The sequence below is a fragment of the Macrosteles quadrilineatus genome, unplaced genomic scaffold, assembly GCF_028750875.1.
Source record: "Macrosteles quadrilineatus isolate MER2022 unplaced genomic scaffold, UCM_ALF_1.0 Scaffold_4__1_contigs__length_99947679, whole genome shotgun sequence".
NCBI classification, from domain to species: domain Eukaryota; kingdom Metazoa; phylum Arthropoda; class Insecta; order Hemiptera; family Cicadellidae; genus Macrosteles; species Macrosteles quadrilineatus.
This window is the reverse complement of record NW_026542597.1, coordinates 93,008,903-93,036,861: the sequence shown is the minus strand read 5'-3', so window position 1 is coordinate 93,036,861 and position 27,959 is coordinate 93,008,903. Positions and strand designations below refer to the sequence as shown.

Below are 27,959 nucleotides of genomic sequence, written 5' to 3'. Positions count from 1 at the left end.
ATTAGATTTGCATTGACCGATCAACTGATTTACTAATAATATTAGTTTGTACTTTATTATGAAATGGGTTCCTGGTCTCAAACAATAAACAACTATATTTTACTACCACAGCATTTGTACCAAGCTATTGTTTGATTTTTATATTCTACTAGCTGTACCCGCGGGCTTTGCCCCGTTTAACTTCATAAGTGAGCTCGTTCGCATGGCTCAATCACGTCCTGGTTGAAGTTCGTTCGCTACGCTCAATCACTTTTAGGTTGGAGCTCGTTCGCTGCGCTCACTTAATGTAAAAGAAATAATAGTGCTGCACCCTGTTGGTAATCCTTGTAACTTTAATGCTATTGAACATCATAGAACAGAACCAACTTGTTTAATTGAAACAGCTGTTAAGATTCATCAATTCCATTTAAATATAAGTACTCATAAGGTTAACATGGGAAACTCCAGAGCCACTGGGGCGGAGCCCGAGAGTCCGATCAGAATAAAAACAGCTTAGTTTTCCTATTTAATGCCTAAATAATCAGTGTACCAAATTTCAGCCTCCTAGGTAAATGGGAAGTAAGAGAATTAGTGATGAGTGAGTGAGTGAGTCAGTCAGTCAGTCAGTCAGTCAGTGAGGGCTTTGCCTTTTATATATATAGATTATCAATGGCCAACACCGACGTAAGTTAATTGTTATGTTTTTGATTTTAAAAATAATGATGTCACACCACAATTTTTTTATCTAAATCCTTTGAGTGGAATTCACCGAACAAGAGTACAACAAGACAATAATTAGTACTAAATATTCACCATCATGACAGTATTTTTGTCTATAAAAAACTTGGCTTTGGGTTTCTTATCACTTATTGCAACTTATGTATTATCTATTATCACACATTATCTACTGTATTACCGCAAACCGACTTCCAAAGGGCTGCGTCAAGGCAACAGTTGCCGTGGCTACGTCCGACATGCTTCTAAAGTTCAAATGATTTAATTTCATTCATTTAACCATTGACTAAGGAAATAAAAGTTTTTGTTTTGTTTCCCTTTGTCTGATATTGAACGAAACAGCTGGTCAATGCAATTAACTGGTATTTGTTTATTTACTCGAAATCATCTATGTGGTGCTTTATTTAGATTGAATAAATGTGATTTATTAAGAGGTTTATGTTTGGTTAAAGAAAGGTTGAGTATTAAGTGTTGTAGGGTGTTGCTCACAGTTTCAATTTATATAGTAAGCTACATGAAAATAGGGTTGACTATAATTGAAGAATTATGATAAAACATCTCATTCATGAAGCATCAATACCAAGTAGATTTTATTGCTACACTAAGGTATGTTATCATATTCTTTTGGATCAATTGACATCAAGAGTAGGGGTTTGAAAGTATAGGCTTACACTTTTAAATCAGTTTTATTTTTTCAAATTAGTTACTGAATTTTTAAACACACATCAGCACTACAAACAGGGTAATGGTGCTAGGTCACATCATCTTGCCGTTGCAAAGCACGGGTATAGCAGTTCGTTTTTATTTGTAGTATCTATATTATACAATATTTGTAGGACCTAAAATAATTTCAAGCTATCCAACAAAATCTCTAATCTTGTTACGGCCTACTGCCATATGTGGCGTGCTGTGGTATTGTTAAATCTGTGTTTCGCGTTTCTAACCCACCATTTAGACCCTAATTGCCTTGACCAGACTCCTTCCTCATCTGAGAGTCCGGAAACGGTCCCGCGTCTGTGATCACCCAATTACCTAATATTCAGTGTAAACATGCCTAGAGAGCTGGCAACCTTCAAACTACTAATGGCTTCTACAAATTTCAACCTATTTGCTCAAAATTACGAGAAATCTTTAACGGAAATTCAAAATAGAATCACTCTGCTTATTATCTTTCGCTCTTACTTTTTTGTTTAACTCATTGCAGCATAGTGTTACAGTAAATGTAACACCAAATGTTTGTCCATTGTTTCACAGTGTTACACTTTGTGTAACACCACATGTTTTATTTTTTTCCAACCAGACACACAGCGCTATTATTTCGGAACTGTTCCCCTGTAGTTCAACACATCACCACTAGATAGGGTATGTGGGTATTTGAGGGAAACCTATTTATTTATTGTGTTCAGAGACGTTCACATGTGATCGTGTTGGTGTTTACTGTTATCATTGATACTTTCATGATTATTGAGGTAAGTTTATTACTGATTATACTTATTCTAAATGGAAAATGAACTTATGGTTTCGTTATACAATATAAAGTTGTTTTCCCATAATTTATTTAAGTTATACGTTGCTAGGTGATAGGTCAAAACAATTAAAAACAAGCATTTTTGCATTTGTCATAGTTCCGTGCAACATGGGGTCACAGAACTAGGGATGGTTCCGTGCAGCAAAGAGAAGTCTACTGGTTGGTTGGGCCTAGTAATGAAAACAAAAAATACACATTTTATAATCTTTTTTATAATCTTTATTACTTAAGACTTTACCTAAAACGTAATTAAACCCGTATGCTATAGCTATTACCAATAATCAAGTTAAACTTATCAGATTGATCAAGTAAGCATGATATAAGATGTTAAGAACGTATTTTCGCCAATCAGCTGATTGTTGTATCATCTGACGTATCTTTTAAGATCCAGCTGTTTAACCTGTAGTGACGCGTATCTTTGTATTGTTGTGTGACTGTGCTGTGAACATTGTTACTTCAATAGTATTAGTTCGGTTAGATGATATGGACTGTGTGCTGTGTCGGCTTACTTCGGAAATACTATAGCGACGGTAAACATAAACAAAAGGTTAGTTATGTACGCGTTAATAATAGTAGGGATTGTTTGTAATGACAATTAATTTAATAAAATTGTTTAGATCGCTATAACCGTTTATAGGATACTTATTTATTAATTTTAATACATTCAAAGATAGCTAATTAGAACTTATTACCGTACACTTTTGGAAATACATTTCGATTGTGCAAAAGGTTTTTAAAACAGAACATAGTTATAATAAAGGCGTTTCCCTGTGCTAATTAGGTAACAAATATACCAACTTCTATTAAATATATTATACATATTACGTATTAAGGAGCAGTAGCTTTCTTCTCAAAAAATGTTATTTGTGTAGTTAGCCTACTTGTATAGGTAGGATAATTTGTATATGTTCGTATAAAATAGTACCGTAAAATAAAGACCAACGTAATCTCTCGGTTCGATATATCTCTGTCCGTTATACTTTTAGTGCATAATATGATTATTTTTAATCTTTTTTTTTTCATTAATATACAGTTTAAACGAATAAAAAGGTGGATTTTAATCATGAATTTCTTCTCATGTATGTTAACCAAAGAACAAATATAACACAGTAAAACTCATCCTTAAATCGTAGAGAAAAAATATATAATTGACATCAGCAGACTCAAAATGTATCAGGACAAGAAAAGCTTGACAAAAAGGCGTCTGAACAAAACACCCTTGTAAAAAGTGGACTCACAGCTCAAATTATAAAGCACCTGTAAAGCTTTTAGTAAGCATTATTTTTATTCAATAGCAGAACCCCTAGAGAAATTGTTCAAAAAATATTTTTTTTTCGAGTGCATTAGGTACTTGTTGTTTAGGTGGGGATATAAAGTAGTAGCTCTCATAGTTGTAGTATACTACAATCATGGTAGAGTAGAGATGAAACGAAGCTAGTAACCAAGACTGAGGGAACCGGTCGACAACTGGTTTTTGAAATCTCCTTATCAAGGACGAACGCGAACACGGATCATGATGGGGCAATAAAGACCGAGTCTAAACTTACAAAACAAGTCTGCTTCAACGGTTGTAGAACATCGTCCACTACTAAGTTGTTATGATCTACTATCGTGATATCTGGTTTGTATGGCGTTTGATGTTAAACGATTGCAGATACATGACGACACAAATAAGACAACTGACAAACATTTACTGAAAAGGCTAAAGTTTAACTAATTACAGTTATAATTCGTCTTAAATGTATATTACAATTTGTGCTATTCGTTGTAAAACTGTGGTAGGGAATAGTTACGGTTGTCAAAAGAACTAAAAGTCCCTAATTTCTAGGAACTTTTGTGGCTTAATATCTCAATTTATGTTTTTAAAGTGTTCTACATCACATTACTTATTCGAGATGTGATTTGCTAAATTGAGATTTTAAGAGCAAATGCGATTTTCCTGTGAACAGACTCGAAAAATAGACCAGTGATGAAACTGCGGGGGGGCGAATTTGAAATCTCCTCAAACACGCATCTCCTCGCGGTCCAAGAGTTTCAACGTTTACAAAACCAAATTAATACACTGTATTGTTTTCCTTTTATTGATTGACAGTTCGACACCCTGTCCATCTCCACCACATCTCACATAAAACTAAACTTATTTATACCATAAACATAGTGTGGAAAATGAATTCAAAGTTTAGAGGTGACTATAAATCCCATTCATAATAATGACATACACGTGATTTTATTCATGGGGATTACGCGTTCCTCTGTTATCATACATATATTTTGCCTGTCATTGAGGCTTTGATTTTAAAATGACTTTAATATTTGTAATATTCGTGATCACCAGTTGATATAGGTAGACATAAATAACTATGGAAATCTGTTGCTTAATATCTAAGAGGAAAAGATTGATTCGGATATGGAAATCTATATATTAATCCTACGCCTAGATAATGCACCATTTCCTCATTTAGAATAAACTAATCGAGTCATTCCGACGAGACAGCGAGACATATTGGGTCACAAGTGAGTCATTTAAACTATATTTGATATTTAGAGCTAAATGTATACAAAATAGTTTTTTTCTAATCGCCCTAAATTAATTATTATAGATAGACTACATCGAGTATTCGATTGGAAAGCATCATTCAGGTTTTGTTACTATTTACTCCAAATTCCAACTTTATATAGTACGGTATACTTTCATTATCATTTCCAAATATTAATGAAAAGGCACAAAAATATTGCTTAAGTTTATAACAGCTGATGTTTGTTTGTTTGATTTATTGTAAGTGGAAATGTTTTAGAGATATTGATGTATATAATCGAATTTGTTTATTCAAATTAAATAATTAGTAGTTTTCAATGTGGAGTGGTCGGTTTTATTTAACACTATTGTTACTTAATAGGCCTATCGATAGGAATAGTGTGCTCATAAAAGGCGCAATTAAAAAATGATGAACACTTCACACGATTCCTCATTATTACACACCTCTGTATTATACTTATAGTTTCAAATCAATAGTGTAAGTCTTTTTGTTATTTTAAGATGTCAAAACAGGAAATAAAAGTAAACAAATGTTTCTCTTAGCTGTAAATCAACAAAGTTGAACCGATTTCCGATTGCAGACTAAAGTTGCATCCTCCCGGCAAATTGAAGTAACGGCACTCCCCCCCCCCTCTCCGTAGCTTCCACCGCTTTTTTATTTTCAACATAATTTACCCAATCAGTTTTAATTTCTACTGTAATCATTTGTAGCGGTAAACGTTCGGTTTTAATTATCATCTTCGCCTCGAAACCCTGGACGGATTTTATAGGGATTATTACATGAATTACATGATTACATGAAACCACTTTTTTCAATTAGAATTTATGTAAATATATTTAATCAGTAGGTATTTCTAATAAACAATGACATTGTGTTAGAAATTTGATTTATACCTTGCTTCTTAAAAGTTTCATTTTAAAATTTTGAAAAAAAATTGTTTTTTGTCTTTTATTTAAAAGATAAATAAGATTTACAGGATTTAAAATAAACAATACTGCATAATTAACCAGTTTTACATGGTTGTACCATAAACTTGGCGCAATTTTTCATCGAATTTTCTTTTTGGTTACATTGCTATGAACAAAAGGTTTAAATATATCTAAAATTATCAAAATTTTCTATATATAATTTATAAGAAGACTTGGATTTTAATTTTCATAACCAGTTTCGTAAAACACTTATGACTATTTTATAACTCACACTAACATAATTTACAGGTACATCATCCAATTTTGCTCAATACTTGATATAATTTAAATTTTCTTAACTTATATCGAAATGGTATGATAATGCAATAGGTATGTTCACAACAAACAACTCAACAATGCTAAAACTTGGGCTAACTTCATATTTATTCAACGTAATTAACATCGTTATAAAATTGACAAGGTATGCGTATGAAAAAAATAATGGTCTAGCCCTATATATTGCTACTTGCTTTGTGAGATGATTTATTCCACATAATCTTCTGAACGTAAATAAACAATAAACCTGATAATGGGGCATAGCATAACGGTACACAGAATATATTTGCATTAGAATTGTTTTTAATTGGCAGTAAATACTTGAATAAACATGTGTTAAAGATGCGTTTTATACAGGAAGACCCAATCTATATGTGCCATAACAACATAACGGGCTAGTGCTATAAATAAGTGACCTTACCATGTCGGGGTTATCAGTGTGTTGTAGCCCTCATGTAGCTCTGTCCAAGGCGAAGGGCGATGGTTCGTTAACATCTGATCATCTTATATATGACGTCATCGGATGTGTGACCTGAAATAAGACTGCATAAGTGTGATACATGTATTACAATCTTGTAGATTTGTATCTACAGCAAAAAAACGACGGACGTTAAAATACAGAATAACAACCAGTTTAACATGTTTACACAGGGATGCCTAGCTTCAATGAATTCTATTAATTTGATAATTACATTAACATCATTATGACAAATTCAAGGATGATCATTTCCGGCAAAACATTGAGTAGACTAAAAACAATTATAGTAGCTACCTACTCTAGTTTCTCTTGTTATTTTACTAATTTTAAAACGATTTCCACATATGAAGCACTTATACAGCATTTCTTGATTTCTTGTACTCTAGTATTATAACTAAATGTATATGAGGGAAATATGTATCCATTTACCTTATTGACATCGTATTGCTGGGATGTCAAACACACAGAAATTCAAAAAAATGTTAAGGTTTTCGATTTATCAAAACGTGTGAAATCAACACTCAGTGTACAAATTTGATAATATCATAGAATAAATAAACAGCTGTACCATAGGGTTGATAAAACCTGTTTTTGTATATGATAATGCCATTGATTATCAGGTATTTATTTATTTCATACAATAATATAATAAATTAGCCTTATTGACACAAAGTATAAGTAGGCACTTGAACCCAATCACAATTCAAATGTCCAAATTGCCGCGTAACCTTGCGAGACTCCCAAAGGTCGTCCTGGCGTGCGATTACTAATCACTTGTAATCAATCAGGTATTTTAATGGCGCCAATTTGCAGCAATCCTGCGTCGGATGGGCCAATAACTGCGGAGTTGGACCGTGTGTTTAGTCTTTCATGCATTATGTAGCTGAGGGCAAGGAGACGGCGATTGTATGACCCGGAATACCGAAGAAGCTGTCATCGCACCACACCTAGGGTTGAGCAGGATAATCAGCTGTTTTGTTGATTGTAATCATGTGATTGACTTGGAATATTGCTAATACATCTCGTCCTGTAAAATTACGATGTTTATATGTGGTTCGTGTTGTAACGTTTGGAGTTGAGGATAGATTTTACTAGTGGAATAGTTTAAAGTATCAGGGGAAGTAATGGTTTGTAGATTGTCGTATTCAGTTACTTTTTTTAATTTGTTAACAAATTTGTTTTAGAAAACCTGACACGAAAATTGTTCCAAATTATAAAATTTAAAAGGCAGCATGTTTCCCCTATGGTTTAACTGTAATGTTTGTTTGTTGTATGATAGTAACTACATCTGTTTCGTGACGCATTTATGGCAAATTTCATGTGGTATGATAAAAAGAGTTTGTAAAATAAGTTAGGTAACAAGACACAAATAGTCAACAAAGTGCATACCATGCAGGACGAAAATGGTCTGAAAACTTTTAACTCGAGGGTTATTAACATATTTCGACAATTTCTCTATTGCAAAACATATTGGTAGCTTATTAAATTCTATTATAGTGAGCAATTGCCTCACTCGAACGGCTCGTGAGGAATGGTATCTCGAGTGAGGCGACTGCACTTTGCACTCGAGTTGCACATTATATTTTTCCTACAGTTAGCATAAAACAAATAAATTGGTAAAGAAACGTGCCTTCACGTTGCAAATCTGGAGTGAGACAAAGTAATTAGAGTGAGATAATGTTAACATTGTCTCACTGATGAGCGAATTGGCCACTTTGCTTTCTCAAATCAGTGAGAGAACATGTACATTGTTAGGTAACTGTAGGAAAAACTCGTTTTCGCAGTAGCGTAACCCAGAGCTGTCCTGTATATGGTTATCATGTGTATACACTCTATGCTAGTGATATTATTGAGTGTACACCGGTGGATTATATGCCTAATAGTCAATGACGGTAATGAACACAGTGCTAATGTATCTCGGAGTTTATGTGCACAATTTCCCCGCCGAGGTTATGTGCACAATTTCCCCGTCGTCGTTGTGTCACAAACACAATCAGTCACTAAGAACGTGTGTTACATATGTACACAATACACAATACACAACATTTGAATGCTCTACACCTTCTCGTCTGTCGTCTCCTACTTCTACAATACTGGCTCATTGCTGTACTGTACTCACAGAGACGCTGAAATTACGCTTTGGAAATTCTACTCAATATTTCCCTCTTGCAGTTGTTTTGCGTTCCGTTCTGTTAAAGTATTGCATTAGTGATGTTGACTACGGTGCATTGCTAAAATAGTAGTTGTATCTATTTCAAGACTTAAAATAGTAGTTTAAAACCATTCACAAATAAGGTCGTATTAAACTCGTACTACACAAGCCGTTAAACCTTGCCTTAGCTTTAAATTACTTTTTTGACTTTTACATGTTTTGTAGCTTGTTTTTCATACAATATTGTGCTGGGAAAATGTGTCGCTGGACTGCTATGGTCGTTTTTTTCTTTGCCCATCTTTTAGTCCGAGTGCAGGAATACCAATAGTCAAGATATTTTCTTGTGAAATTCGTTCTCCAACATAAAAAATCTCCGTTTTTTCACGCCACTGGAATTTTTACGTTCTTGAAAGGGAAACCCTATTCTTGTTACTCTATTTTTGATCTTTGGCATAGCCAGATGATAAACTGTATTGTACTTTGTTACAATATTAGAAATACGCTCAAACTATTTTACACTGTCACATTTTCTAATAATATACTTTCATAATCTTACCTTTTCACTTTGCCATTCAACTTAATTACTGAAAGCCCAATAATCTCCTTTCTGAAACAAATTGTTCCACAATTTGTAATTACTTCCTGAAACAGTGTTTCCAAGTTCCACAATTTGACGTTGGCGCCCCTGGTTAAACAAAGGTATAATTTCCGTTGGCCAACCTGCTTCCATAACAAAGAGGCATTCGACTGTGACCCTCACCTGTCTGTCCGTCTCGTCATTCGTCGGTGGACGAGGAACGACGGATCTGAACCTCCTGGAACGCTGGAACAGCTGACTGACGTGTTCCTCGAACTGGTGTGCTGGTATCTGAGGCACCCGCCTACACACACACATGCAACGCAGGGTCAATGAATGAGTGTAGTGAATGGCGTGTGTGTAGGAGTTGTATCGTGACGACGCACGCCCTCTCGTGGTCATGGCTGTGGTCTTCTTTGTTGAGCGCCGAGACTCACACGATCATATTCAAATGAGAAGCAGAAGTTAATTGTTCCGTTGGACCACGGTGACAAGGAATATGTTAGGGAACTACAGCCAACAGTTGTCTATGTGAGGTTGTCATCACTTGATTGCAATCAATTAATAGCTTACAGGTGTCTTTAATGTGACATGCTTGATTGAAATAATAATTTTAGGCGTACAACTTGATGCTTTACGAACGAATACTATGACGGGACAAAGAGAGGCCATATTTTTCTATTTTATGTAACTGTCTTTAACCTTAGGTAAACATCAAGCAAATAGATGACTCAGTTAATTTATCATATTCAAGTGTTTTTTCTTAAACAGTATCGTTTTTTTGTTTTTTTTTTTGTCCTGGGGCGCACGAGCCCGGAATCGTTTTTCAACCCGAAATTCCGGTGCGAATACTGGAACCAATCTATTACTTCGTTTTTTAATTTGAAATTATTTTCGTTGTTATTGTAGTAGGCCTCCTAAATACTGTAATCTATTTTCAAACGCTGTAACAACACTCTTTTACGTAAAAGAGCACAGAAAACATACTACTGAAAAGAGTTACAAGCTTTTTAATTCGTCGGAAACGTCAATATTGCTCTCTTTCTAAAAAAAAATTAAAAAACCATCATCTCCAACTGATTGTTAAACTAAAAATATCTATATGAACCTTTGACCTACGACTTTTTTACCAAGATAACGTATCGTCGTTGTACTTGCAATAATTGCATTTTGCTCAAAATCCTCGTGTGATGAATGGTGCGAAAGCAGATATGTTTAGAGTGATAACAAAACAGCTGTTGTGACGACATTACAGAGGTGACAGTCGGGTAATCATTAATCACTACCAAGCCTGCCAGGCTATCAGCTGCACTTTGACCTCATGAATGGAGTAATATTGTTATTAATTACTGATTTATTGATTACAGCTAAGCTAGTAGATTGATTCAATGTGAAAGTGTTTAACCCAAATTAAATTCGCTTGTCAGATTTCATACTTGACTTAAGTTACGGTTCGCTATATTGTATGTGTTTATAGGTTTTATGCGGGTAATTTTCTATTCGCCAACCTATTTATTACCGGTAATGCACATTAACATGGACAGTTAGCAACAATAATACGTATGCAAATAAACTCATTATTAAAATATAGATGTTCTGTCTGTATCGAATGTTGTTGTACGGAATTTCAAATTTCTACGATTCTAGATAGGTTCCTTGTGCGAGAAGAATTATATCTGTAAATAACCCTCTCCTCTATAAGCCAATTGCTTTCTTGTATTAGAATTAACTATTTTGGCATTGCATTACTAATTTTCTATGATTTTAATGAAGGGGTTTAAAGGTAGCACATAAAGTTAAAATCTCAATGTGATATCTTCATAGCAAAAATCCGATCAACGGTATTACAGTAATTGGACAACATGGGATTTTCCTCTGAGAACTTACCTTATCAACTAAGGGAGAAAGATGTTTTTATCCTGTAATAAGTAAAGTCCGCATGAGTACAAATAAAAAGTAAAATATTATTTGAAACTAAAAGAGGGCTCTTTTGTTGACATTCAAATATGTAATTTTCCAGGGATCGTTAAAATTGCTATTTAAAAGCTAAGATTCGGGAGAATTGCAGATAAATTATATATATAATTAAATATTCAATGTCGAAATGTGAAAGCAAAGAAATGTGAATACTGTAAGAAAACGTTGAAATTATTTTTTTTTTTTTGCAACCTAATCAATATTTACTCAATGTTAATATTTTTTTAGTCTTTGTGAAGAGCCTTGGGAGATATCCTTGAAACATTAGGGTAGCTATCTTTAAAACAAATCTTGAAATATTTTTTATATTGATCCAGCAGGTGTTGCGTGATAATAAATTACACAGTCACCTAATTCTTTGGTAGTTTTATGGTGGTTCACCCTGCTTATCCTCGAGAAATTATAGTCTTCAATCGTGTCTTACAGCTAACATTTACGTAACATATAGGAAACAGAAGCAAACGACATTTTTGTCCAGTTTACTCACTTTGTGGCATAACATAAGAGATTTCCTGTCGCGTGCATAAGTCAATTGAGGATGGTTATGTCTAATGATAATGGCCTAAACCACGACTCGTGGGAAATATTCCCATTTGCCTTGTACTTGTCCCTGACTGGAGGTAGCATTCAATACATGTTAATTAAATGTGATTACTGGATGTGTCTTGAAATCTAGTGAGATTTTGTAAAACAGATTGGCATTAGATAGAGTACTTGCCGTAAGTAAATCCTAAAATGCCATTTTTAAACATTTTGTGTTAAATCCATTAAGTCAAAATTGGTTATATCCAGGAATGTTTGTCTCCATTTTAAAGAGCATATTTTAGGGTTGCTTTACTATTTTGGTTAAATAAATGCCTTGGGTAAGCCAATAGTTCACAAATAAATAGGTTGTTGGATCAAATATTTCATTTTCTTTAGAGTTGTTTAAGTACAGTACCAAGAAATAAATTGAAAAATATATAAAATGCACTCTACGTAAAAAAAAAATCTTAATATTCTCTTCAACTACATTTATTAGAACAATAAATCTATAAAGGAAAATATTTCAACCTTCTTGAAAAAATACTATTTATTTGAATTGTAAAACCTCTTCATTCTATCCTATAACATCATAATCTATTATATAACAAAAAGTTGAATAAAGAGTCTTTGCAATAAAGAGAAAAAGTCATTGACAATTATCTGATGTATGTAAACAATGTTTTCCAACTTGCCATACTTTTAAGACAAAGTTACAAACACCAGAAACTTCTTAATTCAATTTAGAGATTTTCCTGTTTGTTTAAACATTTCAAAACTTCTTACAGACAACATATCGCCAATAAATACTGTAACTTGCTGGGCAATGGCATCATTTGACTAGTTTTCAAATTGTATCTCTGAAATAATTATCAACACTTGTGTTACAACGTCCAACCAGTTAATAGCGTTGATTTCCTCTGATAATGCACATTTTTATAGTAAAAGTGGTAATCATATATGCCACCATGAAAATCTATAAAACTATCTAAAGCTACTGTAGAAAATTAAGTATTTAATCTTCTATTGGTCTAACGTTATTATATAACCAGCTCTAATGATCTTGGCAATCGCGTCAACTGCAAATAACAAATGTGTCAAACCGGGAAGTCCCTCGTCCAAATACCGCATATCATCAATAGATATGGGATAGCGCTGCGATCCCCTCTTCTAGATCCAACCTGAAGTAATGTGGGAAATAAATAGGGCTTTAGACCGACAAGGGCGGGCATTAATTGCGCCAACTGACCGAGGGGTATTCCTGAATTGCGCCAACAACTCCAGGAAGCCACCAGATACTTTCATTAACTGCACCAAGTGGCGGCCCTCTTTGACTGTATAATTGAGTAGGTTAGGTTTGGTAAGGTTAGGTTAGGTTTGACACTACTTCTGCCGGCTCACCCTCCTTAGGCTTGGCGCAACTAGGAACATTTTTTGGGGCCCTTTGAGAGCTTGGCGCAATTGAGAAAGTCTTTGGGGCAATTAATGCACGACCACCACACGCATGTAAAGTAACAACATGGTGAGTCAGTTAAACATAATCAAACAATAGCACTAATTATATAAACATTGAAAAACTACAAATATTTCTATTTTCTATTAATAACTTTGTAATTTGAACCCATTTGACTCCATAATTATACAACATGAGCGTTACAAACTCTGTAATATGTTTGAATCTGACCGTTGCGTGTAATATTGGCCAATCATTGGTCCATCGAGCCGGATCGCCGGTCTAACCCAATTATGGCGGCAAAACACAAATTGCCCGCGCTTTTTGACAGGTCTGCTTTTACCAACATAATTACCAGCTGGTAGATGGCAGCGGTCATCGGCCTCGGAAGTAAGGGGGCTCACTTTCTCTCCCCTGTCGTGTAATAATATCCCTGTGTAAATTCAATTTGTACTTTCCTTTCATGTTTTTGTTTCCAGTAGAAACGCCACTCACTAATCATGGTGATTAGAAGGTTTGGGTATGGGATTTGGTGATTATTCCCTACTTAACTGAATTATTATGATTAAGTTTCACTTGACACCTGGCGGGGTTTATTAGGGGAAGGTTAATAATATGTTTTTAGAGACTGGGAATGGTTGAATACAACAGTGGAATGCAAACTAAGAAATAGTTTTTTTTCACGATTTTTCCAGTATAGATTTTTAAAACCATTAGCTATTCCCAACGAACTCTGTGGTATAGACCTGGTAAACAATGCATTAAGAAACCGCAAAACCTTAAATGAAAATCAATGCTCGCATTGCGTTCATTTGGTATTATTTTAGTTAAAGTGCATAAACAATAGTAAAACACCATTTACAAATGAAATACTAGAGTCTCACTAATGAGTGTGTGTTCGGAATCAGTCCCACTATTAATAAATATCAGTATGAATTAATTTGCATTTGTTGCATAAGTTTACTGTGTTCAATTTTCACTTTAAAATTAAACCAAAAAAATGTCGCTTCCAAAAACCCGTCGTAACCACAAACTTATTCCATAATAACTTCCTGAACCACAATAGCCATATATTTAATAATTATGAAATTCGCAAATGACTCACATAATTATTTCGAAGAAAATTATAAACCCTATTAGCCAAATGCCCCAGTTTTGATGTACCTACCAGCAGCGTAGAAGGTGTAATTATATATAATTGCCTCAAGTCCGTTGTACATCAAGATGTGAGATATAACCTCACGCAAGTAAACTCCCCCTTCCACCACCAATTTAACTGTCCCCCCCCCCAAACTAATCGCCAAACAACCCCCCCAACCCTACGTTTCGCGTGCCAAGATAAACAAGTAATGAGGTAGATTTCGCAATCATATTGATTAGTGGGTGATTCAGCAGCATTTTAAATTAACAATGTGATGATTCATTGTTTAACCATATGTTCGGTTAATTATGGTGGAAATAATTACCTTTTGTTTTAATGGGTTTAAGATTTTTATCGTAAATCTGGCTGATGTACACCGTATATATTTTATTATTTAGACGTTGGCAAGTTAATCAAAATGGATAGCTTCCAGTTGGATAATTAATTTGAATCATAAATTAATAAAATATTGAAATATATATTTTAATATCGTTTAATAACTACAATTAAACAACGTATAATGTGTACAAGGTATTACAACTACTCTAAAAACAAAACTGTGAAACCAACCTCTTGAACTATTTGAGATCAAGAATAGAAACTCCAGTTTGGGGTTTCCCAAATGTTGTGGAATTGCATATTAATATTTTTAAATGATTGAGTAACAGAGAAATTTGCGAGGTGATGAGTATTTTGTGAAACAAATTTTATAGCCTGTAAAATCGATGTTTAACATTGTTATTCATTCAGGCTCATTTCAGGCTCACATGAAAAAACGAAGAACACACACACATGAAGAAAAACGTATATGAATTTGTAATACATTCTAAACTATTTTTTTCCATTTTAACCTAACTGTAGGTTACGACAAAATAAATAACACGCGAAAAAAGTATAATACATTGTAAATCAAAAATAGTTTTTGAAATCTTGAACAATTTCGAATTAAAATTATGAAACATACGTTATTCAAATTTAAATATTCGAACATAGCGTTAAAACGTCTTTTCCAATCAATTTGAAAACTGTATTATCTGCAAGTTTATCTGTTTTGTCACGAAATGAAACTTCAGAGAATGTAATTTGTTTGTCGTATCGAGCAAAGTCGACTGCAAAGTTTCAAGATGGCGGATCACGCGAGTTGCTAGCGTGACTACAGGTCTTGAATCAACCAGATAAAGTGGAGGGTTCTGGGTTCATGTATTGCTTGTCAGTGGAATCTTTCTCTTCCTCAGTCAGTCGCACCAATGTGTACAGTACCTATCGGAACCATTTAACCATGTTAGTTGAAGTCGGATAGTAACAAGAGCAGGGTTTGGAGCGTGTACCTACAAAATATCGTTAAAAAATTTCAATGAACAAACAAAAAAAAGTTGTAAAAGCAGTTGGTGAATACCAACGATTAACTTGAATGAAAATATCACAGTACGAAACCTGACACCACCAATAATATACTATTTCAACTTCTTTGTACTAAAATAAATTTCAGATGAAATGTTTGCTGCTAAACAGGCCGATTAGATGAGTGCCTGCCTAAAGCCGGCTAGTTAACAACAAACTAATTACAACAACACACTAAACAACGACAACAACAATAACAACAATACAGTTAGTTAGTTAGGTAGAAAATATATACATTTATTTCAGTTTTCAAAGCATTTAAATTACTGCATCAATTAATATAATCTTAGTATTTGTCTATAAGTTGCACCTGATAGACAAGTTTTGCAAATTTGTAGAAAACAATGTGGCTAATAAATTATTAATATATTTATTCACAGTAAAATAATTATTTTAACTAATGGCTTTATGGTTGTCGGTATTTTTTTAGGACGGAGCCCTAAAGGATTATTTATTACACCTTGGTGTGGTATCATCACTACTAGAATATTTACTTGCATTTTGTGATAAAAAATATTCCCCAAATACCAGCTGATGTTGAAAAACGTTGTTAGTCGTTTGTTTATTTTGACTGTTTGTAATTTATTTAGTAAACTTAACTCTTACAGTACTTATGAATTTCATTACTTGAATTGTACGTGATTGTGTTAAATGAAGCCTATTCATTCAAGGAAAACAATATTTATTTTCTTACACATTATTAACACAACATCACTCATTTCAAGAGGCGAAATGTAAGCTTCATCATTACAAGAATCCTACCATCCATAAGGTAAACATACAGATTATGCTATCTAAAATGTATGATTAATTCTCTGTAAAACTAGGAATCGAGGATACTGTATAAAATGAAATAACATAACTCATAACTATAATTTGATGACATCACTGCACTACTTCTTCCAATAACTTTACTGAATGACCGAGTGAGCGTACTGAAAGCGTTCAAATCATCAGATAGCGTTCCCATGTTCCCAGTTTGGTAGTCTATGACAATGGTGACCGATTCAGTGGTCTTTGACAATGACTTTCTCCTTTCTCCGTGTTTGGAGTATTCTGTCGGGTTGTGACGTATGTGAGAAGGGAGTGTGTGAAGCATAATCGTATGTAATTAATGCAGAGTTTTGCAACAGTGATATTCTGGGCGATGAGTTTGCACCTCGTGATGCAGGCTGAGATCACATTGTTTTTGAGAAGCTCATAAATTTTCTACAGACTTGATTGCAATGTATTAATCATAACCTTACGTAATAAGTTGATACTGGGTTGTATCATTGACTGAAGCTCTAACTTAAGCTATATTTAAAAAGGATAGGTTAAACAATTTATTTGTTATTGTACTAGATAGGAATTCATTGATTATGTTTTGTGATTTTAATGGGTTAAATGGGTTTCACGCGTTAGATTTAATCCATAGGTAATATTTTTAATGGTGCAAGTTTATTGACCTGAACACAATTGGATTTATTTTGAAACTCACTGATCATCACGTATAATGGAGGCTACATTTGCAACTTCTCCAACATTTCTTTAATTCAAAACAAGACTTACGATACATTTTAACAAATGAATACAAAATCAAACTTATCCTTCATAGACAATAAATTCGTGTACATTTTAATTTCGAATAGTAGATTGGTTTGCGATTTAACCACACGAATGGTTTCCTCTCGTTTACTATTTAATCCCACTGGGTAGTGAGATCGGCTTTACGCGAGGGAATAATTTACATAGGATTATAATTTCACTCGACTAATGGAGATTTGGACGAATTTATATTTTCCATTTTCTATTTTTTAAACATTTCTTGAACTAAAAAGTAGAGATTGTAGACAAAGAGGCCTACAAGTAGGCCTAATGTAAACGTAACTTCAGCAATTCTACTCAAAATTATTTTATCAAAATTAAATCTCTCCAAAATTAAACTTTCCTAATAACTAGTTTGCAAACGATCTAGTAATCAAAACAAAGCAATGTTTTATGCAGAATTACAAGGACAGTATCCGGCATGCAACTGGCTGTTTATGCCGTAACCGGTGTTTTGAGGTTATTAAACAGGTTTTCTGGTTGTTTGACTACCGCGGTTGCTTCTGGCCAATTACATCGCAGCTGTGAGCGTTACCGATGGCGGGAAATATGCAATTAGCCAATCAGACGTTAGGTAACCATAGTTAGGATATCCGGGCTATAGTTGCATCGTGCACTGGGTGTCCACGTGAGCAGGGAATAGTGATATCCAGAGAGTCTTGACCAGTTTAAACATATGGGGCTGCCACTGGGCATATTTAAACTCAAATCTATAAGTATAAAAGAGGATGTTTGTATGGTATATATATTTGGCAGTGATAAACTCAGACACCGCTGAACCGATTGCCACGAAACTTGGTACATACGTGTAGAATTTCATGGAATAGGTTTATACACCATCAATTTCGTGATCCGTCCAATCGGCTCCGCCCCAGTGGCTCTGGAGTTTCCCATGTTAACCTTTTGAGAAATGGAAAATGAATCTTAACAGCTGTTTCAATTAAACAAGTTGGTTCTCTTCTATGATGTTCAATAACATTAAAGTTACAAGGATTACCAACAGGGTGCAGCACTATTATTTCTTTTACATTTATGACAACAGCTAATTTGCAACCAAAAGGTGAGTGAGCATAGCGAACGAACTTCAACCTGGAGGCGAGTTAGCGTAGTGAACGAGCTAACCTGAAGGCAAGTGAGCGCAGCGAACGAGCTCCAACCTAAAGGTGAGTGAGCGTAGCGAACGAGCTCCAACCTAAAGGTGAGTGAGCGTAGCGAACGAACTTCAACCAGGACGTGATTGAGCAATGCGAACGAGGTCATCTTGAAAATTAATAAGTTAAACTGGGCAAAGCCCGCGGGTTACAGCTAGTAAGAGTTAAAGGGATGAGTCTAAAACGTAGTGAGGTGCCTTGTGTTTGTGTGCTATGATTGCATGTGTTTGTGTGCAATGATTGCTTGTGTGTGTGCAATGCTTACTGACTGAGATCAGCTGTTTGTTTAGCAAGGATCATTTATTAAAAGCCCAATCTAGGATATCCCGGTCCAGTTGCGTACCACCAAAAAATACTGGCTTTTACGTGGAATCTCTCGCTTATCACTGACAAAAGAAATTCCCTAGTCTGTGATCTAATCCTGTATGTTAACTAATAACGATGAATGTTGAATTAATGAGATGATAGTCTGTTTACTGACTAGATCAGCTGGTTCTACAGCCAGAACTTTGCCCAATTAATTATCAAGGACAGCTGGGTCCAGTTGCAAAATATTTACTATGAGGATCTAATCAGCTACCTTATGATTACTATAGTCTGTATGATGGAACCTGTCTCCTGATCCTCCGTTTACTTGCGGCTGCCCTGGGCCCTAGGTACAAGAAGGGTCAGGAGGTAGGTTACATAATACAGACTATAGAAGACCCCTAACCATCCAGCTACATTAATTGATTCGTGTTTGTCGTTTCTTTTTCTATTGGGCAAACCTATAGCATTTGTTTGTGTTCCAAGATTCAATTTTTACACCCATATCTACTCTAAGAGGTTGCGAAAAGCTTTACTATTTTCAGACACAATTTAAACATTCTACTGATGAAAATTACAGTTTTAGAAATATCGGAATGTAATCTATATCGTTGGTCTGGCTGGTTTACGTAACTTCTAAAACGATTGTTAGTCCATTAAAGTAATTTACATACTGTAACCTATCTCAACTCTGAAGCGGTATAAGTCGATGTCAAAGTGCACTCACATGTCTTCTCTTCCGGGGTTTCCACTTCCTACTTCCGGTTCCCTTAAGTCGCTCCATCAGGATAACCGCTTCTTCCGTTCTGACGCTCTTCCTTGCGTAATTTGCGTTTGAAGAATCCTTTCTAATGTGGAGCGCCTATGTGTGAATTGTATGTATAGTCTAAAATAAAAATATAAATAACACAGAGGGTAAAAGACCTACGATTGTTTTGAGAACGAAAAGAAAAAGGGAATCTTTAATTTATTTTGCAAGCAAATGGATACCTAGGTTATTCTGTTGAAGATGTCAAACAATGGGTTATTAAAAGTCTTATCACTTATCACTCACATTTTGATGTACAATAATTTTTAGGAACTCCGAAACTCCCGAAAGGTTATACTATTTAAAATATGATGACATAGAATTTGGTAATAATCAAGCACATTAAAACCGTTAACAGATCCATAAGATTTTTTCTAAGAATACTTTACATTTTTCAAAATAATATCGTTATAACCATAGATGAACCAATATAATTATAACTAATATAACATTAGTTCATTTGTTTCTATTATTGAAGGTGGAATACAAAGTAGGCAAATGAGAGTTGTCAGATCAATGCTATGTACATAAGATAGATCCTTTACACGGATTTTAATATACTGTATCATTGAGCTTCTTATTCTGGATGCTTTGTTCGAAAACAACTAACCTCTTCTGTAGAACGTTAAATATGTCTTTGTAATAATATTACAGAAAAAAATAATACGATTATAAATATCCTTGCAAAAATGCTTTAAAAAATAACTTAAGCGGTAAATACAGCAGTGGTAACAATATAAACATTTTAATCTCGAAAGTTTATGGTTTGTATTATAAGGACATATACATCAAATTATAATGGCTCAGAAGAGATGCTGGGGATAAAAGTAAATAAAGGAATCTTCTGAATGCTCTTTTGGTCGAAGAAAATTAAAAGACTGAGTAAACTGTTTTGGTCGGATTTTATTTAACTTTCATCCTCCAAACCTCAGTTGGGGTTTCTTAAAAACTTTTCTCTGATTTCTTTATGCTGAATTTATTAGTGCATTAATATTAGTGATCTTTGCATTATTGTAATAAGCGTAGTTTTATTTACATCAACTTAAAAGCCTGGAACACGTCATTTATTTTATTTGGCATGCATAAAATATAATTATATAAAAGGACTAAAAATGAGTAGCCATAATACTGTTGGGTGTTTATTCTGTTATAAAAGAACTTAACCACTTATATTATTTATTTTGTTTACTTAAGCTAACATTGACGAAAGATCGTATCCCCGTACATAGCTGAATACTCTTCTTAAACTTAAAATTTCTTAAAATAATCTTTGACTATTTTATTTTTTACCGTTTATACTTTTATAAAATGTGTAATTCAATTAACACAACTCAATTAATTCAAAAACTCCTTCGTGAACTAAAGTTTTACCACATAAGGCTAAACCTTGTTTTAACTTACTTATGTAAAATGAAACCTTTGTTGTTCACGTAAAATTCGATCTTATTCACCGTAATAAAAACAATATAAACTTAATAAATTTGAATCCTTAAAATCTACTTTCGATGATCAAAAGTTGATAAAGTTTATAAACATATGAGTTTTCACCTCTGTTTTAAATGTACACGGAAGATTGTCCAATCCATCCCATTTCATTATTAATCCTTTATGAACAAACTGATCACAATAGAGAGCCGAATCATGGAAATGATCTGTTGATTTGAAACGTGGTCGATTCACTAACCAATTGGAGTTAAATAAACGTTGAATGTTTGCAAATCCACGTCTGCAATCTCCCTTGGTTTTTCATTTACAGAATCTATTAATTATATTAAAATCGTTGCACTGATTTCTTTACTATGAAATGAATAAAACAAAGGATTACATTACGATATAAATGTAAAGTATTTAAATGACGTCTTCAAAACCAAATGCAAAGCTTGGTCAGCTGTATACAATTTTTCAGATTGACTTTCACCAAATCCTTTGAATTCTTTTTGGCATTTTAATTAAAATCTGTTCTTGGGCTGTTTCAAATATCGTCTGAATTAATTACAATCGTTAATTAAACAGATGAAGTAATTTGTTTCGCTCTCTAATAAAGTCTCAAGTTTTTGTTCGTTAGCTCGGTTGCGCAATTTGTTTCATGGTTAAATAATAATTAATGTCATGGTTGGTTATTTCATATTAATTGTGCTTATGTAATATAAATGGTTCCTGTATGATTGACAGTTTAAAATGTAGTAATTTCTATGTATTGTAAATTTTCAAAAAAATGTAATATTTAACCGTGTATTTAGAGAATTTTTAGTTAATACACACATAATACATGATATTTTATTAAAAATATAATATAAGTATAGGTCTATAGCTATTTAATTAAGTTAATTGAATAATGAGTTGGCATCTCCAAATTATTTTGTATTTGCAATGGATAGATAAATAACAATAGATTAGGATTTTACTGCAGCTCTAAATTAGCTGTCACAATTCAAATCTATTTCCTAATTCATCCTATTTATTTATCTACAATTGTATTGCATTTCAAACTGCACCTCCGACTATAGGTTGTATTAAATTGTGTTCTAGTATTTGCTTTTCACAGTTTGTACAGGCTAAAACCATGCAAAGGCAATTATTTACGCTACTTTATAACAAATTAACAGCTAATACAATTATAGAATGCAGTTTAGTCATGGAAATTAGCTCGTAAACGATGTGTTTCAACGAACGTTGGTTCATGTAGAAAATCTATGATTAAATGGATTCTTGTAGCATAGAATAAATAATCAGCTGTTTAATTTATGCTTGTAGAATTGAGATGCCTTGTGTAGCTTTGTTACTGAATAAGACCAGCTGTTTCATTAGCCAGGTACATTTATTAAATCTTAAGTGGTCAAAAGGATATAGAGGTGCGTTTAGTTTCAAACCATCAAATAATCTTTTACTTTTCCCAGAGTCAAGCAGGCAAGCACTATAGACAACTTAATCCGCTTCTTCATTAACTACTTTTGCATGCACATCACAGCTGCATGGCTATTAACTGCATCACGTAGTCTATAACCATTGATTATAAACCTTAGTCAATGCATAACTCCCCACCATAAAGTGGCCATAAGTTGTAAAGAGGACAGTTCAAGGCCTAACCACCACTGAGGCTTGAGTCGCGGTTATAGTGCAAAATATGCAATTAGTAAAATTTATATATTTTTAATTTTTATTTTATTTATCAATTTTCGAGAAATAGCCTTCAAACTTGTATGTTTGGGAAGCCGATTCTGGAGCTAAAGTAGTAGAGTATGTAATTTGGAAATCCTTCCCTTATTGCAAGTAATTTAAAATGGCCTTCACATTTTTAGGTTAAGACATGTCCATTCAGGTTGTTCACTGAACATCCAAAACTCAAATTTCATGCAGAATGTCTTCTTGTAAAGTGGGAAGTCTTTAAGAGTCTAATTTTAAGATAAGAGGTTAATTTACCTTAGTATCGTCTTGTGACTATTATACCTCCTTTAAGGTGATACTAGACGATACTAAGGTAAATTAACCTCTTATTTATATGTTAAGTGACTCGATGCTACACTAAAACGTAATTTTTAGAGTACGCATTATGTAATTCCATTTACAAAATTTAAAGTTACTGACAACAGTAACTTTGTTGTTGGCGTGTATCTTGAAAAAAAATTATGTTAAAGTTCTATATGAAAATATACAATAGTCTTCTTTGGAGCTACATTCTGGTTCTAGCTGTCCTTGAACACAGTGTTTAAATTACTTATCCTGGATTAAAAAAACTTGATCTAAAAATTATCTAGAGTAATATTAACGTTTATTTTTCGGAATTGTTGATATTTTGAGTTTGAGTAGTTTGTTGTAACAACTGTACAAACTCTAGTCTCGTTACTATTTGACGGTGATATTTTCTTCCCTATATCAAACCTCGATGACGCTGAGGCCAGCTAATCATTGTCTTCTGATACTGTTACAGTATTCGTTTGTGTGAGTTTACGTCGACTTTTTCCCTAACATGAAATTAGGCCTAAATGTTAAAAATTGCTCTGTACTTCATGGTTAGGATACCACAGGAAAAAAGAAAAGTCGTATCTTTATAAAATAGTTTAAAATAGAGAACAACAAGAAAATAGTAAACAAGAAAACGCACTATTCACATTAACAGATTAATTAATGTATAATAATATATATCACAATGGAAATTCCCTTGAAATTGTATTCAGCTTATGCTTAGCTGTATCAATAGTATGACGGATACATAAGGGAGTTTATTTATTTAAGTGCAGTTGGATTCGACAGAGCATTGTCTAGATCAGTGAAATCAAACATAAAGAATGTGGGTTTAAAATAAATAAGTGAACTCCGTCAAACTATTTACACAAATGATGTTAGAATTCACGTGATAATTGTGTGTTACTTTCGTGATATCATCAACTTTGGATGGTAAACATTTCAACTATTATACTTGTTAAACAATCAAGATTAAATGTATTTCGCCCGATTTAGGATGTCTTTTACAATCTTTGCTTTTCTGTACTGTTTATTATAATTCTTGAGGTCAAGCTTTTGCTTATGATCGTATTATTAGGTCAAAGCCAATTATTTAAAACAAGTAAAATGCCAAGAAACAAATTGTAAACTTCCAACCTAACTTTACTATACACAACTAATTTTTTATTGTCTTCGTCTGATCTATTAGAACAATAAATATATAAACGAGTATTTAACCTGTGGTGTTTTCCACTTAAGGTCATTTGAAGACGTGTATGGTAGTCCTAGCTCTCGGGCCTTCTTATTCCGCAGTCGCACCATTGTGGGGTCGGGGGTCATCTCGTTAGCTTTCTAATTGGTCCCAATTACAGCCTCCGACCATAATTAGTTGCAACACGAGGTGCCATTTTTACCATTACCATAATTGTTTCGACGTGCCAATTGGATGGGATCCGCATTGATTGGTGTTAGGTCGTCGGTTAAGGTAATTTATTGAATGTTACAGTACCACCGCCGCAGAAAACCTGCAGACTAAGCGAATTTCCATTTGTCTGATTGGATTTACACTGAAATGTCTACTTAAAAATATAACATTCATTCTCTATTTAAATAGAATTAGTTTAACTAGTACTTAGGTTTGCTGCATCAGGGAGGGTAAAACTGTTTTTTTTGTAAAACGTTAATAGTTAGTAAGAAATAAAAACATTTTCCAAATTTGATCAAAATATGTTCATAAACAAGCAAAGTACAACAATTTACTTATTCTCCATAAGAATAACGTGGGAATTTTAAATTTACAATTTTTTGGAATTTTCTCCGTAACCATTAGGCGCATAATAACGCTTCAATATACTAAATTATTTGTTTTTTAAGCTCTACAAAATGGTTTGGAAAGAAATTGCAAAATTTTATGTTTTTTGGGTCAAAAATGGGAAAAACCTATTTTTACCCCATAAAACCCCCCGCAAACCCCCGTTCCCATGGTCCGATCATGCTGGATCGCGAACTCGTTCGAATAAACGTATGTTTACACGTTTGTACAAAATTTCATCAAAATCGGATCATTTTTGCTCGAGTTATCGTGCTAACGGACACACACATATGTATATATATATATATATATAAATATATAAATATATAAATATATATATATATATGAATTTGAACGGATGGTGTTTTTGGCCTCTAGGGACCTCAAAATGAAAAAAAAAATCGGTCCCGCGTCCAGGTCTTACCATGAGTACTACGGTAATAGCTTATTCCCTATATGGGAAATTCGCTAAAAATGTATGTGTTTCAAAGATTCATTACGAATAGGTTAGCTATGTATTGACACGCTAAACTTTTTAAAAAATTCAAAAAGTAAAAAATTTGCGTTAGCTATTTAGTAAACTAATTAATAGAGGTCGTCCAGTGGTCGAAAACCCGACCAAAACTATTTTATGAGCATACTTCTCTATTTTACCACCACGCTTTTAATTTCTTCCATGTGTTTTGATTTTCTGTTTATATATCGTTGGTGTTTCGTTCCCAGCATGGCAACCTATAAGGCCCATGTTAATCTTGTTAAAATTTTTAATTAATTTTTGTGCTTATTTTTGACTTTATTTAATTTATAAACGCATTCTGCACATCTACAGGAAAATATCTTTCTTACAGAATGCGAAGATTTTTTCTGTGACGCACAAGAGCTGAGAAAATAGGTTTTCAAAACACATGCTAAAATAAGTATTATGTAACTGTAATATTTACTGGGGGAGTACGTTTTCCTTACCTGATAAAACGATATTTTTTCATTTCCTATCCAGAGTTCATCCACCGATTTTAAGTTTTGTCCAAACCAACGAGCATTGACATTATTAATACAAATTTAAAGCTATTGGTGACTGGTAGGACTTAAACCCGATTCTCTGATGTATAAATCCCGCTCTAAACACTAGATCAACAGTGCTAAGAATATAAAATACCTCTACAAACATAAACAGCATGCATAAGGTTTCATTCATTGCTGATTTTTAACACCGAAATGTAGGTCCTTCGTTGCAATTAAACTTACATGAAATTGCGGAGACATGTGTTAGTTCCGTGTTTATCCGTATACAATTTCTTTACAGCTGTATTTTGACAGATAGAGCCGTTAGTGCGTGTGTTTGTAAATGTTTACAGCCATTAAACCTCTGTTGGCAACAAACTTTCCGTTCACACCGCAGATAATGTTTATGGAACCTTGTCTTTATTTTATGTGTTGACTGTTGAGAAAACTAAAACATAGTTGTATCTCTAAGTTTCAGCATTAGTTTTGTGGGTTCTAAAAATGTACTAACACATACGTTTAAGCTTGTTTGTACCAAATATGATGCGTGTAACATGTTGCTTGGTTAGCAGTAGTGATTAAACATTGCTCGGATTATTTTTTTTAATATATTAATATATTTTTTACATTACACAGTACTTGTTAGCATTATTAGTTAGTTTAAAATAAATGCCATAGGAGAGTCTATATTGGCAATGGCGTTAATATTTGGTCTTTCATTACGCTAATTTTGTTGGATTTTAGAATAGAATCTAAAAGTTTGTTTTAAGTGACAAAGAATTTTCCTCAGCATATTGTTACACATATTGTTATGCACATGTTGTCACGCATATTGTTTTACATCAGCAAATATAATTTTATAAACTAAACAATTGAATTACCTAGCTCAGTTCAAGAAAATTGTTTAACATAAGCAAAGGAAATATATCAAACAAAAAATAAATCCCCCCAGCTAACTATTTGTTTTAACTAAAAAGAAAAAAAACTCTTTACGAAACATGATTCAAATAAATAATGTCTTACTATATGAATAAACTATTATTATATGAATAAAGTTAATCTTATTACTATTTTGTTATTCTTCCATGAGCTATTTAAAAAAGAAAAAGAAATATTGCAGCTTGCTAGAATTTCTTTAACTTCAGAGAAAAACAATGTCCACATCTTTCCATATTCCCATTTATAGTAAATTTCAAACGAATTTTAAAAGAAAGTCATCTTGCATCTTTCAATCACTTAACTAACTCACTTATCTAAGCGAATTCCAATTGAGAACTCTACAGGTTAAATTGATTTACAAGTGTTATAGATAAAAGGCAATTGATAATTGTCGATTATTTTGGGAACAATGTTGTCTATTAATATACAAATATCTCTATAGATTGTTGAACGTGGAATAAAACATTCACGCTTTTTACACCAGGATGTTCTGTGACTATGACGTCATACATCATTAATACCACTACAAGTAACTTGAAACCTTCTGTTATTTTGTTTTATGTAACCTAGAGTCAGCTGTTTTATGTAATTAATTGTCATTGAATCTATTAATGTAATTATGTAAAAAGTTTATTGTTTTAAGCTATTTCAGTCAGGATATTTTTAGTTAAGTGACATTGATACACTCAATTTGTTAGTGTTGGAATTAAGTTAATAAGACAACAGTTCAATAATTTTCTGTGAAGAGTTTTTGTTGAAGAATGAAACTATGTTTTCTCATTGCATTGCTTTTCTCAGGCTAATTTCGAAGGATTATCCTTAAATCTTCATTTCCATTCTTAATTCAAATTTTCTTTACCAAACATCCTTATCTTGGATAACATCCTTATGTGTTATTTCATTCTTTTGGACTTTCCACATGTATTCGTCATGTCACGTAGTAACCTTAATATACTCTGCATTTTCTGCAGGATTTACTTTTTCAGATTGTTCTTGTATATTTATACATTTTCCTTGTACGGATTAATAATGTAGTTTGTTATGCACTCACATTGAAATGCTACCTAAACACTTGATAGCATTAACCATAGTTGACACTACTTTCTGTATCTGTATCTGTAATCAATTACTATAGTGACTGGTTTCTGGTTGGTTTACTGTCTGATACTGGCGTCCCGTGGATTTTTA

The 27,959-nt window shown here is 33.4% G+C and overlaps 1 protein-coding gene across 1 annotated transcript in view; it reads left to right on the top strand.

The window, feature by feature from the left end:
• The window catches only part of LOC128991556 (uncharacterized), a 127,522-nt gene that overhangs the window by 717 nt on the left and 98,846 nt on the right, over window positions 1-27,959 (top strand). The window lies entirely within an intron of this gene.